General features: G+C 40.9%; 1 long non-coding RNA gene and 1 pseudogene across 2 annotated transcripts; both read right to left on the reverse strand.

Annotated features, from left to right (window-relative positions):
* Positions 1 to 869: 869 nt before the first annotated feature.
* LOC144554581 (uncharacterized) lies at positions 870 to 2459 on the reverse strand. Its single transcript, XR_013511653.1, has 3 exons — positions 2172 to 2459; positions 1954 to 2026; positions 870 to 1142 (listed from the first exon to the last, which is right to left on the reverse strand). It is a non-coding gene; the product is annotated as an uncharacterized LOC144554581 (long non-coding RNA).
* Positions 2460 to 2723: 264 nt separating this feature from the next.
* Positions 2724 to 7574, reverse strand: LOC144553912 (phosphatidate cytidylyltransferase 1-like; annotated as a pseudogene). Its single transcript, XR_013511465.1, has 6 exons — positions 7473 to 7574; positions 7294 to 7304; positions 3665 to 3736; positions 3443 to 3594; positions 3194 to 3335; positions 2724 to 2884 (listed from the first exon to the last, which is right to left on the reverse strand). The product of XR_013511465.1 is annotated as a phosphatidate cytidylyltransferase 1-like (transcript).
* Positions 7575 to 15902: the final 8328 nt, after the last annotated feature.

The following is a 15902-nucleotide window of genomic DNA, read 5'->3' on the forward strand; positions in this document are numbered from 1 at the left end:
ATGCACTGAATCCAAACCAGACAGGGAACTGAATTGACCGGACCAGATAAGGCACTAAATCAAATCAGACTGAGAACTAAATCAACCAATCCAGGACAGTCACCTCGAAACAGAAAGAGAAGAAGAAGAGGCGGAAAGCAGCACCAGACAACACATAACATCATCATCACAAAAACTGAACATTTATTCCACTATACAGTAAGTAACTATATGTACCATTCGTTCCACCAAATGCATTGCAAAATGCGTTTCAACATTTTCAGAAATAAAGAATAAAATATTAAGTCAGATTTTAACATTACATCTTCTTGAAAAATCTAAGTACAGGGATTTAATGAGTTATTTTTTTATTTTATTTTTGATAAAAAATGTAGCCTGAAAATGTGACCAATATTTAGAAGAATGCACCAAAATTTAGCTTGGATTCTAAAATATAATATATTTTTTTAGGTATGATTGAAAAAAATAATAAAAATTACACTACAGCAAAAAACACTTTCTGCGACCGATTTTTCGGTCGCAGAAAGTCTAGGCGCTGGTTGTTGATAGTGATCCCGGTCGCAGAAAGCCGATTCCGATCGCTGATACCCCGGTCGCTGAAAGTATTGTTGCAAATACTCAACCGATGACGTCACCGGTCGCTGATACTTTTTCTGCGACCAATTTTTTTTGTCGCTGTTGTTTTTTGCTGACGTCACGAAGAGATATCTGCGACCAAAAAACGGTCACTGATAGTCAAATCCGGACGCTGATACCCTTCTGTCAGGTTTTTGAGTTTTTTTGGTTATTTACTTTTTTTCCATTTAATTGGTACCACACAGACCAAACATTCACATCGATCAAACAATAAGATCAAATAATAGCTCGATTCGAATATAATATCAAATAATCATAACATACATAATAGCTCGATTCGAATTTAATATCAAATATCATACAACAATTCAATATTGACATACAACATGATATCATATAACATAAATAAAAAGCCATCACATATATATACACACATTGATAATTTTCTACAAAGTTACAAACTCCATTAGTTACAAATTTACTTATTTTCTAAAGATGCTTCTTACATTTGTAGTGAAACATAGATTTCAGCGAGTTCTCTCCAAGCATGATCATCAGCCATGAATCTGACAAATGCAAATGATAGTAACACCAATTAATAAAAGGTACCAAGCAAGGACTTATTGCGAGAAATTTTAGCTTCAAACGATAAGCCGATAGGGAGAAATTCAAATCATATATGCTGTATAATATGTTATTTTTATATTTTTGAAAAGTCTAACTTGGAAAATAACTAGAAAATAGCAGAAAAATCCAAATGGATAAAACTTCAGCTCTAAACCACTTGTTTTTCTATCCTCTATCTAACTGTGTAAGTGGATTTTGGATTTGGATTTTTGATCAGCCTGCACTGGCTAATCTGTCACAGGAGGTCAAGAAGGGATCGTAGGCAACTTTAGAAATTCATTCCAAGAGTTTAACCAAGCCAAATTTCATGTTCTTTATATGAAAATTCTCAGGACATGGTGTTCTATATGCTAGTAAAGTTTCACAAATTTTGGGGCTTCCTAGCTATACCAAACAGTAGCCAAAACACAGGGGTAAACTAGGAACAGTGCTGTCATTTTTGCTGTTTTTTCCCATTTCAAAGGCTGAACTTCAAAAATTCATTAAAAATAGCAAAAAAATCCAAATTGATAAAAATTTGAGCCTAAACTGCATGAAATTAAATCCTCTATCTGTCTGTCCTATTTATTTTACCAGAATCAAAGTTTTTTGTCCTCTGATTTGCCAGTTTTCAACAGAAGGGTATTTTTGACCCAGGCTATTAAAATTTAAGTTCAAACATAAATAAATTCTAGTCTTCAAGTATTGAGAATCACAAGGCAACCACTTGTTTTTCCAATTTTAATAAAGAAAAAACAAATTGATTTGTACCTTTGCCTTTTTCAAGTTAATAATCTCTACCTTCTCGGACTCATAGTTCGTCCTTATATCATTAATTAATTGCCTACAAAAACAAAGTGAAGTCATCTCTTGAACTATAAAGCACCAACCAAGTTATTCACATCATAGATTGTATTAGTCAACCTAACAAATACAAATATAAAAAACCAATAAAAAACTTGTGCCTTTAACAGAATGGAAAATTTTACCATGACATTATTTAGGATACATCACATCATATACCTACATTAATACAAGTCAAAATTATAAGTTATTCCTAGATAAACATATAAATAGAAACAAGTACAAGGTCTATTACAAATATGAATAAAATAAATGTAAGCCTATGTTATTGTGTGCATCAAATTCAGTGTATACAAATAGTTCCTGAGTTGGTATTTTGCATGTGTTGATACAAATACCAATACACTTGCTTTCCTCTAGGTATTTACATTAACTTGCAATTTGATAAAAAATTTAGATTAACATTAAATACAGTAACTAGTTTGTCATTCAAGGTGCATCATTTAATGTAACAATGTATTGACTTTGGGTTTTATTTTAGAAAACAAAAGGCTCAAACTTTAAAATAAGTTTTATACAACCAAGAATCATTGTTTGAACATTGAAAGGTACAACAAAAGAAAACCACGGAAGATATTATTGGAACAGGTTCATTAAGTAGACAAATAAATTTTCTACTTTCGAATTGTATAGTATAAGCCAAAATTGCTAATAAAACCCTCAAAAAGGACAAATTATCACCAGAAAGGCAAAGATATTATTATAGTAACTGATGCGCCAATAAAACCCTCCCAAGTCTTCTTTGGAGAGTTTTATCAGAGGAGTTCTCCCAAAAAAGAAACCAAAGAAATATGCGGCCACATCATTTATTGCAATCAAAGAAGCTGGTAAAAGAAACCTGCATCGCCACAAGCAATACAGCACAAGTAATGAATCATGACACAAATAATTAATTTAACAAACACATAGCTAATAACTAATTAGTCATTAAAAGCAATTATTTCATTGTAATAATGTCGATCGTCTTATTAGCAATTTACCGGTATATCTCATACTTGCAACTAACATACAACATACTTCATGTTTGAATTTCTATAAATTTTTTCTAAGTGCGCCTAAGCTTTATTTTTTTCCTGCAAGTTACTCAGGTGTTATATATGTACATCTACAACTATTCAGTGAATTTTAGAAAAAGGTTTGTTATTACTAGAATATTCCTTCAAATATATTTGCAACGGTGAAAGATGACTGAGCAAAGGCCAAGAGAAGAATCATGTGAGTCCATGCATATTGCTTGAACTGATACTTGTACATCTTTTTCTTCAGAGTCAGAATAAACCACATAAACCCTAGATTAATGCAAAAAAATAATAGGGATCAAATTGAGACTTAATTAAAGCATTTATTGCACAACATAGGGTTGGCACCTTAATTTTAAATTGAATTTGTATTTTACCAGCAATGTAAAGAAAATAACAGATCAGCATCTGGTACTTGACAAGTGCACTGACGAGTTTATATAGCAATTTATCTGTTGTGACAGTGTTGACAAGATGATGGCTTAGAAACCGACCATATGTAAATAACATGGCAGTGAAGAAAAAGTGCCTGAAAAGAAGAGAGAAAGATCATTCGAATACTTTATTGATCGCATAATTATAGCCAAAAAATACTGTACCGTTTGATGCCAAATTGTACTTGGTTAAAGCAATTTGAGGAATTTGAGAAACCTAGTTTTTCCTTTGCTCCACTGAAATTAAACAACCTAGTTGTTTAGAAACCCAAATCAAACTAAAATTGGTCCCCAAATTGAGAAATTTGAGAAGAAAAACCTTGCACATAGAAGCAATCCATGTCGACATGATCAATTACACGAGAGGCTCTTAACGTTTGGGTCTTGCCACTGGTCTTGGCTGGTCCGGCGAGAGAGCGCGATAGAGAGATGGTGCGTCGAGAGAGCGAGAGAGAGAGATGCTGAGGGCCGTCGGTCTGAGGCGAGAGAGAAATGCAAGCGTAAGAGCAAGGCGAGAAGGGAGAGGCGGAGTAGAGAGGAGAGACAGGGGTAGGCGGGGGTGTAGGGTTTGGGTCTGGACTCGGGAGGGAGACGCGAGGGTTTTCGTTTGGTGGAGAGGAGGCAGGGGTAGGCGCGGGAAAAAATTTCATCTAGCGCCCAAATTTTTCATTTCGTCGCCTGATCTTTGCGAAATCGTTTTTTTTTTAGGAAAAAAGGGTTTCAGCGACCGGTAATTTCGCCGGTCGCTGAAAATAACTTCTGCTGTAGTGTTAGGTGACAAGGATTTATCTATTCCGTTTTAGTTTTATTATTTTTTTATTGTCCCCTTATTTATTTATTTTCATCTCCAAAATTTATGCAAAAATATTTGGAAAACAGATAGCCTGTCTAAACTAGTCCGTGCATTGCTAATAAAAAGAGAAAATTTAAGTGCATTGCAAAATGCCAAAATGGTTTCAACATTTTAGGAAATAAACGAAATTTTTTTTTTTTTTTTAAAGGCATGGTACATAGAAGCTACCAGAATAAAAGAGAAAATTTTAAGCCAGATTTCAACGTACACTACATCTTATTGAAATGCAAGTTTGATTTAATAAGTTTTGTATATATTTTTGTTAAAAAAAAATAGCATGAAATTGTGAGCTTTTCACAATACTAAACTTTATTTTGGGAAAAAAATGAAAAAAAATTAGAAAACTTAAAATTAAATAATGCAATTTTCTTTTGGGCATAAATTCCAAAAAAATTAAGGTGACAACAAAATCTCTTTACGTTTTATTTTTATTATATTAATTTCCCCCTTATTTTTTTTTTCTTTTGCTCTCCAATATGTTGGAAGTAGGATCCAGTAGTATATGATATAATTTTCCATTAATGGGGAAAAAAGCTCCTTAATTTCTCCGACATTATTCAAATCATGCACCTTATCATTGCATGTTAGTATAAGCTTTTGCAAAAGCAACTGGTCCAAAGTACACTTAGGAATATACTTTATTCTATTAACACTAACAATTTAATTAGATAATAATTATATTTTTGTTTTCTCTCACATATTATTAGAATATAGTCTGTTCGCACAGAATATATGCTACAAAGTTTCGGTATAGCAAGCTATACCTTTTAAACCTTTCTTATACTCTGTCAAATCAGATAGCAAGTGTACTATCCTATCGATGAGTATGCTCAGGTATCGATCCACAGGGACGGAAGAAAATAACCGGACTTATCCTAAAATCACTCCAGATTCAAGAAGTGAGAGAAATTTGGTTTGGTTTAGTTCTAACAATTCTACTGATTTATGACAAATTTAAAAGACAATAAAAAAATAATTAAAGTTGTTTTCAAATGATAAAAAGGCGTTTCCAGGGTTCAGATTACATTTCTGTTCAGCCCCGAGGCATACGACCCGTAGGGGACCCCGAGTTAATGCTGCAGCTACTGTTTTCTGTGTTGATGCTAATGTTTAGGGTTTCTATCGACCAGATCTAGATACCTAACCTCAACTTTCGCATTTTGGCCTAGTACCCGATTACCGGAGTCAAATACTTCCCTCTTAGATGCGTTAAACCTCAACTTTCGCATTTTGGCCTAATTTATCTAAGTTACTTGTCGGTTTACTACTAGTATCCAAGGACTTTCGCCTCAAGGAAAGTTTCACCTTTCGGGTACTCCTTGGTTTCACCCTACTTCATATACTTTATTCGGTTGGATTAAATATCATAGACTTGGCTCCTAACACTTAGATGTGCGCATTCATCTAACGGGATGACTAATCAATTCAAGCAAGCACAAATAAAGCAATCAAAATACTACACAACAAGGTAAAAACAAAGCGTTCAACACAAAATCCAAGTAGCATGCAAACAAAACCAAACTAGAAACTACATCTTAGCCCTAGAAACAAAGTAAATTAGCTACTCATGTTCACAAGATAACACAAATAACAAGAGATGAAAGAGTTCATGACAAAATAGTGGAAAATCCGAAGATCCGTTGCAAACTCGCATTTTTCACCTCTCTTCCTCTTCTCCTCCTCTTGTCTTTTGCTCCAAGAAAAGTTGTCCCAGTTTCAGTGAATGAATCCCCCATTTTCTGGTGTGGAATATCTCATTTAATGCCCCAGATCACGTCCCAAGAGGCTTCCTTTTCGGCCTCCTTAAATTATGCTCATTTCATATTCCAGCTGGTTTTTTCGAATTAGCATCCTACGGCCCGTAGGGGACCCCGTACGGGCCGTATGCCTGTGCTTTGTCTTGGAGACTTTGGGCTTCTGTTGTAGAACCTTCTCTGTGGTTGGGCAGATCTTGTACGGTCCGTAGGGAATGTCATACGGATCGTATGAAAAGTAGTCAGATCCAGTTTTTCGTATTTTTTTCTGCAAAATACCAAACAAAGCATAGCAGTACCACATTTCATCGAAATACAAGTACAAAGTCCACTTTTATAGGCTTTAAAACACAGGTTTTAGTGTAAATCAGGGTCATAATTAAGATATAATATGGAGATATCAAATTCCCCCAAGCTTGAACTTTGCTTGTCCTCAAGCAAAAATTCTAACTTAGGTATGGTTCTGGTTGTTGGACTTACCTAAATGCAAGTTAATCTACTAAGAGAAAAATTTGCACGGTCTTGCGTTCGTTAGAAACCTATTAGAGTCATTTTGGATAGTGATTTGGTTTCCTTTGGTAAATTTTGATTAACCCCACAATTCAATCGATTAAAACCTTATATTCAAGAATGTATTGCTATTTGTAAGAACTAAGTAATCAAACGCATCAATAGTTCATTTTTCTACCAAGTTCATGCCCTCATTTGTGGTGATTCGTATTTCTTTGATACCCCCCCCAAGCTTGGAACAAGCTTAAGTCAGAAAGTCGCGGACTACATGTGTTGTTATGTGCAAAAGTTCTTAATCTCTTTTTTTTATTTGGGAGACGAGCTCAAAGGCGCCCTAATGGACTTATAGCCAGTACTCTTATTTTCTCCATCTTTTTTTTTTTTTTTTTTTTTTGATGTTTGCACATATCATGAATACACATATCCAATGGTATTCTCTCATACCAATGGATATCCTAACCTTCTATTGCTTTCAAATCCCATTTCTCTATTCTTACAAGGCACAGTTCGGTTTCAAATGCTTTCTTGGTACAATTCAATTCTCAATTCTACAAAGTCCCAAAACAAACTATCGTATACATTTCTTTCAACCAAATGTGTGGTTGTTTCCAATTTCACAAGTTCAACCATGTCACAACAAAAATTTCTCAAATCGGTCCCTAATTCTTGCAATTCACACAAATTTATCCTGAAAACATGCAAACACAAAAATAAAAAAAGGGACAAACTACATGCAACTAAACAAATCAACTAATCACCCCCCCCAAGCTTAGTCTGAGCATTGTCCTCAATGCTTCAAGACATGCAGTAAGTAAACTAAGATAAAAAGATAGAAGCTGGGGTAGTGAAAACAAACCTGATCAGTAATCATAGGAGGGGTCGAAGCGCCAGTCGTGAAACTGGTCCTCGATGTCACCAAGGCGGTCAGCATAGTCACACATGTGTCCAGTGAGCTCATCCAAGCGATCGCTGTGAAGGTCGGTCTGCTGCTGGATAGTCGTGATGTGACGGCCCTGCTACAGCTGAGTATCCCTGATGTCCCTCATGAGGGAGTAGATATCCCTAAGAGTGGGGTCGGGTGGGTATGGGCGCGCAGACTCTGATGGTGGTGGCTGGGTGGAGGAGCTGGGGATGTCAGAAGCCGGAGGTGGAGGAGCTGAGACCAACCAGGTGGATGGGTCATGTGAGGAGATGGATGGGCCAAATGGTAACCGGCGGGAAGAGCCATTCTCAAAGCGCCAGTCATAGTAGTCCTGGTGACCCGCTGGCCCACGTGAGATAGAGATGAAAAGGGCCTGACGGTAGCTCTCAGGGTCCATAATAGTGGGACCAGGACATGGCTCTCGGCCCAGTATCGCCCCCAATCCGAGCTTTTGCTTGATGACCTCAACATAGGTTCCAACCTTGATCTTTCCACCACTCTTCTTTTTGTCTCTTTGCTGGATCCAGTGCTGGATCCAGTGCTTGATGACCTCAGCATAGTGTCCATGAGCATGAGATCAATGGTGTTGGCGCGGTTCTGAGTCTCACCGCGCGCGAAGATGGTAGAAGCGAGGGCACGCTGGATGATACGGAGAGTCGGGTGAGGGATGAAGCGGGCTCGGTATTCGGTACTGGCCGATCGAGGGCAGCCAGTGATTATGGCCCAGAAGGTATCCCGATCCCACCCATCACGGAAACTGAGGGTGTCAGAAGTGGGCTCTCGGTGGAAACCGAACCACTCGCGTAGAGAAGGGAAATAGACGCGATGAGTTCTATTGCACAGCCGAAATTTGATGAAGGGGACATCCTGGTTGTCCCTCTTAAGCTCGAGAGAGGAGAGAAATTCCTTGGTGTCCATTTCGTAGGCTGGATGGCGGACGTTCCAAAAATTAGTGCTAAACCCAACCCTGGTAGTGAGAAGGGTGAAATCATCCTCCACTCTAAAACTGTGGAGTGTGTCCAGGTGGACCATGGCAGTGTTCTCAAACGTCTTCTTTTGGAGATTAATGAAGTTCTCGTACATCCGACGAGTGGGCATTACGAAATACCGTACCGCGAAGCGGTCGGCTCGGTCGGTGTACTCGCCAGAGTAGGTTTGGTTAGAGCCAGACTCATATGGCTCAGGGGTTGGATGAGGTGGTGGGGATGGTGAGCGATCTTGGCGTCTCTTTCGACGGTGTTCACTAGACATGGATGTCAAGTTCCTTTGGTACGGGCCGTAGGGTTGTGTGTACGGGCTATAGGCTGGTGGATAGCCTTGGTTGGTTTCTGCAGAGACTTTCTACGGGCCGTAGGGCTTTGGGTATGGACCGTAGGGTTGGTGGTTTTCGTTGAGAGTGGTGTTGCTGCTGGTTGAGTGATGGTGGCCGAGAGATCGGAGAAAATTTGGCGAAAATGGAAAATAAAATAAAGAAAAATGAGTAAAAAAGAGAAAGTGGAAAGGTAAGGGTGCTTACCTTGGAGAAGAAGGAGGAGGGGCGGCCGGCGGTGGAGGGTGTGGTTGAAAAATGGTGAAAGAGAGACGGCGGCGGTCGGGTCAGCAGGGAGAACGGCGCAGTTCCTTCGTGCAGAGGTGGAGATCGGGCGGCTACTGGCGGAGGAGAAGGTGGTGGCGGCTAGGGTTTGGTTGAACGGGTCCTCGTGTGGGCCGTAGGAGGAAGACGACAAGGTAGGGTTGGGTGGGGCAGGGGCTGTCGGGGGGTGGGTATAAAAAGGTAAAAAGTGGTGAGATGATCGGACGCGAAGAGAGAAAGTCGCGTCCCTTAAGGTTCTGCGCCGGATGGATGTCCTACGGCCCGTATGAAATTTGGTACGGGTCGTACCAACTCCCAGAAATGATTTTTTTTATCTGTTCTGAATTGAAAAACAACTAAAAATTGAAGAATCAGAATTAAACTAATATGAAACTAAATACTCAAAAACTGAAACTAAAATAAAAGAAATGACTAAACAAAATAAATTTAAAAATGCTTGGGTTGCCTCCCAAGAAGTGCTTGTTTTAGGTCCTTAGCTAGACCACCTTGCAAATTAAGCTTCAATCGGAGCAGGGTCAGAAAGAAACTGAACACTCCGCTCATTCATCAAGTGGTCAGCAACGTAATGCTTGAGACGCTGACCATTCACCTTGAAGGTACCACTTTCCGTGCTCTAGATATCGACTGCTCCGAAAGGATACACTTTCTTCACTTGAAATGGGTCGGACCATCTTGACTTTAGTTTACCTGGAAAAATTCTCAATCTAGCATTAAACAAAAGTACAAGATCTCCCTCTTTGAACTGGCGAGGCGAAATGCGTCGGTCATGCAATCGCTTCGTCTTTTCCTTGAAAAACCTGGCATTCTCGTATGCATGCAACCTCATTTCCTCCAACTCATGCAAGTCTAGGACACGCTTTTCTGCAGCTGCAAGCAGGTCCATGTTGATCGCTCTTGTGGCCCAAAATGCCTTGTGCTCAATTTCAGTAGGAAGGTGACACGGATTTCCATACACCAGCTTGTAAGGGCTCATGCCAATCGGTGTCTTGAAGGCGATGCGGTAGGCCCAAAGTGCATCATGCTGCTTGAAAGCCCAATCCTTCATTGTCCTTACCACTGTTTTCTCTAAAATCGACTTGATTTCCCTGTTAGAAATTTCAGCTTGGCCATTAGTTTGAGGGTGATAAGAGGTAGATACCTTGTGAGTCACCCCATGTCGGCTCAAGAGATTGTTGAATTGTCGATTGATGAAGTGCTTGCCTCCGTCACTAATGACAGCTCGAGGCACCCCAAAACGAGGGAAAATGATCTCATTGAAAAACCTCCTTACCGAATTTGAGTCAGCTTTGCGGCATGCCATTGCCTCTACCCACTTTGACACATAGTCGACTGCCACCAAAATATACTCATTCCCTCGAGAGGACGGGAATGGCGCCATGAAATCGATGCCCCAAACATCAAAAATCTCTACCTCAAGGATAAAGTTGAGAGGCATTTCACTTCGTCTCGTCATGTTTCCGGTTCTTTGGCACCTGTCACAAGCTAGAACAAAAGATCTTGCATCTTTGAAAAGAGTAGGCCAAAAGAAACCAGATTGTAATACCTTGGCAGTGGTCTTGGAGTATGAAGAGTGTCCTCCATAAGCGGATGAGTGGCAATGTGCAAGAATAGAACCTGTTTCCTCGTGTGGAACACAGCGTCGGTATATGCCATCAACTCCAATTTTGAAGAGGTAGGGCTCATCCCAAAAGTAGTACTTGGTATCAGACTTGAGTTTCTTCTTCTGCTGGTGGGACATTGTGCCAGGCAAAACTCCAGAGACCAGGTAATTCGCGATGTCGGCATACTAGGGAGCTTGCTGTTTGCCCTGGTTGGTCTGCGTATGGCCCGTATGAATCTGTGTACGGTCCGTATGCTGGATTGTGCAGACCGTATGAACTTCTATATGGCCTGTATAGGTGTCCCCCAGGTCAGAACTGATTGCAAGGAGTTGTTCATCGGGGAAGGAGTCATTGATTGGGATCTTAATTGTGGTATCCTCTTCCCAATGAAGCCGGGACGGATGGTCCGCCACAGAGTTCTCGACTCCTTTCTTATCCCTTATCTCAAGATCAAACTCTTGCAAAAGAAGAATCCATCTAATTAGTCTTGGTTTTGCATCCTTTTTAGTCAAAAGGTACCTTAGTGCGGCATGATCTGTGTAGACCACTATCTTCGAGCCCACCAAATATGATCTGAATTTGTCGAGGGCAAAAACAATGGCGAGAAGCTCTTTCTCGGTTGTGGTGTAGTTCATTTGGGCCGGATCCAGCACCTTGCTAGCATAATAGATAGCACACGATTTTTTGTCCTTCCGCTGCCCCAGAACTGCCCCAACTGCATAGTCGCTTGCATCGCACATCAACTCAAATGGTAGTGACCAATCGGGTGGCTGTAAGATAGGTGCAGAAATAAGGGCTTCTTTTAAACTGCAAAAAGACTTGACACAATCATCAGTGAAAACAAAATCAGAATCTTTAACAAGTAAATTGGTCAATGGTTTCGCAATTTTTGAGAAATCCTTTATGAAACGGCGATAAAAATCGGCATGTCCAAGAAAACTTCGAACCCCCTTGACATTTGTTGGGATTTCGAGTTTCTCGATTACCTCAATTTTTGCTTTGTCAACCTCAATCCCCCTAGAGGTGACAACATGTCCCAAGACAATTCCTTCTTGGACCATGAAATGACATTTTTCCCAATTGAGGATTAAATTCACCTCTTCACATCTCTGCAAAATCTTACACAAATTAGCCAAACAAGAATCAAAACAAGTACCATATACAGAAAAATCATCCATAAAAATCTCAACTTCTTTCTCAATAAAATTAGAAAAAATAGCCATCATGGCTCTCTGAAAAGTCGCAGGTGCATTGCAAAGACCAAAGGGCATTCTACGGTATGCATAGGTACCGTATGGGCATGTGAATATGGTCTTCTCTTGGTCCTGCGGGTGATGGGAATCTGAAAGAAACCTGAATAACCATCAAGATAACAGAAATATGAGTGATTAGCAAGCCTTTCAAGGAGTTGATCAACAAATGGCAAGGGAAAGTGATCTTTGCGTGTAGCCGCGTTGAGCTTCCGGTAGTCGATGCACATCCTCCAACCGGTTGTAACGCGCGTTTGAATCATCTCATCTTTTTCATTTTTCACCACTGTTGCTCCCCCTTATTTGGGAACCACATGGACGGGGCTCACCCATTTGCTGTCAGAAATCGGCTAGATGATACCTGCTTCATAAAGTTTTAAAATTTCTTTCTTTACTACCTCTTTTAGATTTGGGTTGAGCCGTCTTTGGTGTTCAACTGAAGGCTTGTGGTCGTCTTCTAGTAAGATCCTGTGTGTGCAAATGGTTGGATAGATCCCCTTCAAGTCCTTGATAGAATATCCAATCGCGCCTTTGTGGGTTCTCAACTTCTCCATGAGCTTGGCGGTTTGGTCAGGGGTCAATCCTGCATTTACAATAACAGGACATTTCTTTTCTGAATCAAGGAATTTGTACCTGAGAGTGGCTGGGAGAGGTTTTAATTCGGGAGTGATCTGCTCTATCTGACTGGTCGTACGGTCCGTATGAATCTTGTGCCGTATGCCTCAGCTTCAGCCTGAGCTTTTGGTTCCTTCTCAATCTCCATCTTCTCTGTTTGAAATTCCTCTGGTGTACGGTCCGTATGATCTGGGTACGGTCCGTATGGAAACTCTTCCAGACAGACAGGTGTTATGTCTGCTGTGCAAATCGTCTCAAACTCGCTTGTTTCATCCTGCGAATCAGATAAAAAATCAAAATGATACCTTAGCGAGTTGTTGATTTGCTCCAGAAAATTCTCTTCAACCAATTCATCAATCACATCGACCATATAACACGATTTGGGTTGAGCGGGATACTTCATTGCTCGGTCGATTTGAAAGTGAACTTTCTCATCTCCGATGTTCAAGGTTAAAGTCCCATTTTTCACATCAATCAGTGCCCCAGCGGTCCTCAAAAACGGACGTCCTAGAATGATAGGGACCTCCTTGTCTTCCTCCATTTTCATCACAACAAAATCACCGGGCACATAGAACTTACCGACTTGAACCGGTACATCTTCTACTATGCCAAGTGGTAGTCTCACCGAAGAATCCGCAAGTTGTAAGGTCATGCATGTAGGTCTAAGCTCACCTACACCCAATCGTTCAAAGATAGTTAGCGGCATGAGACTCACACTAGCCCCCAAATCAAACAAAGCTCGTTGAATGGTGGCCTTGCCAATCGTGCATGGAATGGAGAATTTACCCGGATCTTCCAATTTTGGTGGAAGCTCACTTCTCAATATAGCACTGCACTGTTCAGTCAATTTCACCGTCTCATGCCCTCCCAAGCTTCGTTTATTGGATAGGATATCCTTGAGAAACTTAGCATAGGTTGGCATTTGGGTTAATGCCTCGGCGAATGGGATGGTAATGTGCAATTGCTTGAGAATTTCAATAAAGTTGTAGAACTGTTCATCGAGTCGGGTTTCAGCTAATCTTTGTGGGAATGGTACTGGTGGCCGGTAGGGCGGTGGTTTCTCGGTCACCTTCTTTTTCTGTTTGTCAGCTTCATCCGATACGGGCCGTACGGGACTGGTACAGACCGTATGGTATGTCTTTTCATTCACAACTTCAATCGGATTAGGTTCTGACTGCTCGTAAATCACAGGGGGTGTCGATACGGGCCGTATGGGATTCGTACGGACCGTATGGTTGGCTTCTGGCTCGACAGGCATGGCGGGTCCTTGGTACTGTGTCCCACTTCGCAATGTCACCGCTTTGGCCTCTTCCCTGGGGTTAATCTCTGGTTGGCCTGGTAGCATTCCAGGTTGTGGTGGTGCACCTTGGCTCCTATTTTGAGGCTTGTTTTGGGCGGCAAAACTAGCCAGCTGAGCACTGATCGCTTGCATTTGCTCGAAAATCATTTGATTCATCTTCCCTTGCTCATGCATAAAGTTCTCCACTGCAAGGGCAACATAGGGCTTAGATGGTCCTGAGTATGGTGCACGGTTGTTCGAGTTATTGAATGCAGCATTGTTGTAGAAGTTGCGGTTGTTATTGTTGCTGCCAGAAGGGTTGTTATTCAAGTGTGTGGGATTGTTTTGCTTCCACCTCCAATTCTGTTGTTCAATCGGGTCCTTGGAATAGGTTCAGCTGAAAGGAGGTTTTGGGAAGTAAGATGGCTCATTGTTAAGAGAATTTACTTGCTTGGGCCCTTCATCTCTTTGCGCAAGCGAGCAATTCTCATACTCGTGCTCCTCGTCCCCACACATAACACAAGGCTGTGGTTGCTGGTTACCAAGCGCTTTTACACTCATCTTGTCAAAAGCCTTCTGCATGGCATCCATCTTGGCGGTAAGAGCGGTGATCTGATCGACCTCAAGTCAACATCCTCCATTTGCTCGAGTGCTCCCTAGGCCGGACCATTGTTGGTTGGTTGCCTTTCCTAGGCCTCATTCAGTGGTTCATCAGGCCTTTGTCTGAAACTGGTCAGTTGGGTCCTAACATTGGCAGTTCTTTTATGGGGGAAAAATCTGGTCAAAAACAGTTTGGACAGTTCTCTCCAAGTGGTAATTGAATCCCTTGGTAATGACCCTAACCATTTCTTGGCTTTATCCCTAAGAGTGAAAGGAAAAAAGCAAGCCTAATGTAATCAGCTATTGCGCCATTGATTTTAATGGTGGCACAACACTCAAGGAAGGTCTGAACATGGGCATGCGGATCCTCATGATCCATGCCATGGAACGTGTTTTGCTGGACGATGTTGACAACGCCCGGGTTGAAGTTGGGTTGGTTGCCGGCAACCCTTGGCAATCGGATTGCTCCTCTAACATCTCCAGCTCTCGGGACATTGAACTCTCGCAACGTCCTTGGCACATGGTCTGCTCCTTCATCATCAGAGAATTGATCCTCAATGGGTGGATCATTGATGGGTGGATCATTGACGGGTGGATTAGCTCCACCGTTGTTCATTGCGCCTTATTCTGGATCTGTCTGGCCTCTGTTGTCGTCTTGTACGGGCCGTACGGAGAGGTGTCAGATGTGGTGGTGCTGGAACGAATGTGTTGGAAGTTTTCCCTTTGCTTCTGAGATGGTAGTTGTTCTTGGGCCGTGACTCTTCCAGTATGTTCCTGCAAAGATAGAAAAAGAAAAATAAAAATAAAAATCTAGAATCAAGCAAAAATAAGAAAAAGTCTAGAATTTTCGTTGCCGTCCCCGGCAACGGCGCCAAAAACTTGTTCGCACATAATATATGCTACAAAGTTTCGGTATAGCTAGCTATACCTTTTAAACCTTTGTTATACTCTGTCAAATCAGATAGCAACTGTACTATCCTATCGATGAGTATGCTCAGGTATCGATCCACATGGACGGAAGAAAATAACCGAACTTATCCTAAAATCACTCCAGATTCTAGAAGTGAGAGAAATTTGGTTTGGTTTAGTTCTAACAATTCTACTGATTTATGACAAATTTAAAAGACAATAAAAAAAGAATTAAAGTTGTTTTCAAATGATAAAAAGGCATTTCCAGGGTTCAGATTTCATTTCTGTTCAGCCTCGAGGCATACGGCCCGTAGGGGACCCCGAGTTAATGCTGCAGCTACTGTTTTCTGCGTTGATGCTAATGTTTAGGGTTTCTATCGACCAGATCTAGATACCTAACCTCAACTTTCGCATTTTGGCCTAGTACCCGATTACCGGACTAAAATACTTCCCTCTTAGATGCGTTAAACCTCAACTTTCGCATTTTGGCCTAATTTATCTAAGTTACTTGTCAGT

The sequence above is a fragment of the Carex rostrata genome, chromosome 5, assembly GCF_964058835.1.
Source record: "Carex rostrata chromosome 5, lpCarRost1.2, whole genome shotgun sequence".
In the NCBI taxonomy this organism is placed as follows: Eukaryota; Viridiplantae; Streptophyta; class Magnoliopsida; order Poales; family Cyperaceae; genus Carex; species Carex rostrata.